Genomic DNA, 2,542 nt, shown 5'->3' on the forward strand with positions numbered 1-2,542 from the left:
TTTGTCCCAGTTCCGATTTGATTATAGGACCACCCCTCATGCAATTACAGGGACAGTTCAGCTGAGTTGCCAATGGGGAGAAGACTTTGCACCAGATTAAATCTGATCTTCCCGGACCTGGGGAGGAAGGTGAAACGGTATCAGGAACGCCAATGCCGGACACAAGACTCTGCTAAGCGAGAGAGACAGTTTCCTTCAAAAGATGACGTTTTGTGTAGGAACTATGGGAATGGCCCTGCACGGGTAACAGGCATGGTCAACGTGAGGTCAGTTCCAATGATGCATAAAGTTCAGGAGGTGCGAGAGTCCTGAAGAAACATGTGGACCATATGAAAGCAACAAACTCACAAACAGTACAGGAACAAAACATGCCTGGCTCCTCAAATGCCTTTCTGACTGTTCCGGAAGCCATGGGTTCTTCCTGTCCATGCAGCATTGAAGATACCTCCGAATCTGAGGTGGACACAGCAGATGTTGCCACCTTGATGCCTTTACTGCCTGAAGAATGTCTTCTGAAATGTTCCAGGTGTAAAAAGCGAGCTACTGTGCATTGCATGTCGCCCATATCAGAGGCAGAGTCAGAGGAACCTGAGCCCCAGGAGGAGCTACAAAAAAGAAAACCAGCCCAAGTCCTCGGACTTAGAGGGGGGGGGAATGTAGTAACTGTAGTGAGGTCAGCCAGGTGGACATCATAGAATATGAGTTCCTTGATTGGGGCTGTCAATCTGGTCCAATCAGGGAGCCCTGGCTGACAGATATTAACAGGAGTGTCAGGGGTTCTGTTCACTCTGAGAGCTGACTCTGAGTAAGCTGGGCCAATCTCAAGGACTCTCTGTATGTAAGTAAAAGGTGACTTGGTGACGGGTTACCAGCCTCTATGGAGTCATTACAATTAAAATTCAAACCTTTTTCAGGGATAAAAGCGTAAAAACTTCATAATGATAAATGATATGTGAGGTTGGGGAAGAGACAAGCCATTTTTTTAAATACCTGAGGTACAATTAAAAACTTACACCTCAATGTGCACAACAATAGCAAAATATAAATCTCAGACGACATAAGAGTTACAAAGAGGCAATTGCAGTGTAGGGTTAATAGCTGGGACTATTGATGTTGATATATTTTCTTTTATAAAAAGCAACAAATATTGTTAGAAACTTTGGACACTTCACGTGGAGAAGGTGGACACATTGACATCACCAAAAAACTGCAACAAAGGAGGAGTAAGTTAGAATAGTTTTGAAAGATTTTTATTAAACAAACTTCAGTTCTCCTCCTATAATGAGTTTAAAACTATTTTAATTTATCTGGCAATACCATGGCCTTATAGCCATTCATGGTCACCCTGTCCTTTCAATATGATTAAAATCAATCATGTATTACAGTCCCTCAAACACACATCTGCCTATGATCTTTGGCTTAAAAATATTGATTTCAACAGTTGAATCTTTACATGAATGGATACGGTAAATCATTAAACAATAAAACTTTATACTTATATAATCATTTTAATGAATAAAAATAATCCAAGGCATAAAGAAAAAAATAGGCATTGATACAAGCAATGAGATATCAGGTAAAAACCGATGAACTGTGGATGCTGTAAATCAGAAACAAAAACAGTAGTTGCTGGAAAAGCTCAGCAGGTCTGGCATCATCTGTGAAGAGACATCAGAATTAATGTTTCGGGTTCGGTGACTCTTTCTCAGAACTGTCCTGAGTTACAATCACAGGTGCCTGTAAAACTCTCTTCATTAATTCACTGTAGGGAAGCATGTGATGTGTATTGATTAACTTTGGGAGAAAAGATGCAGAGAAACAATACAAAGCAAAGGGAACAATTTCTAAAGGGATTATGGGAACAGAGGGATTTGGGTGTATATGTGCAGACAATTATTGAAGGTGGTAAAATATATCGAGAGGTTGAGTTGGGTAATAAACAATATGGCATCCTATGCATTACCACCAGAGACAAAGTAAAAAAGCAATCAAGTTATGATAAGTCTGTATAAAACATTGCTTTGGCTTCAACTGAGTATTGAGTCCAGTTCTGGGCAGCTCATTTTAGGAATGATGTGAAGAAATTAGAGATGGTGAAGATTCATAAGCATATGAAAATCTTCAGTCACTTAGGTAGATTGGTGAAGTTGTGACTTTTGTCCTTAGAAACAAGAAGGCTAAGAGGAAGATTGACAGAGATATTCAACACCATGAAGTGTCTGGACAGTCTAGATGGGAAATAATTGAGAACCATAGACATAGATCTGAGGTAACTGGCAAAAAAAATGGCAATGTAAGGAAAAGAGATAGTAATTTTCTGAAGAAGGGTCCTGATCCGAAACGTCAGCTTTCCTGCTCCACTGATGCTGCCTGGCCTGCTGTGTTTCTCCAGCTCCACACTATGTGTTCTCTAATTATCAATGTGAGGAAAAGCTTTCTTATGCATCAGATGGTTAGGATCTGGAATTCAGTGCCTGTGAGTGTGGTGGAGCCAGATTCAACGTAGGCATTCAAGAGGGAATAAATGTATTATTTAAAAATG

The sequence above is a fragment of the Rhincodon typus genome, chromosome 18, assembly GCF_021869965.1.
Source record: "Rhincodon typus isolate 14 chromosome 18, sRhiTyp1.1, whole genome shotgun sequence".
Lineage (NCBI taxonomy): Eukaryota > Metazoa > Chordata > Chondrichthyes > Orectolobiformes > Rhincodontidae > Rhincodon > Rhincodon typus.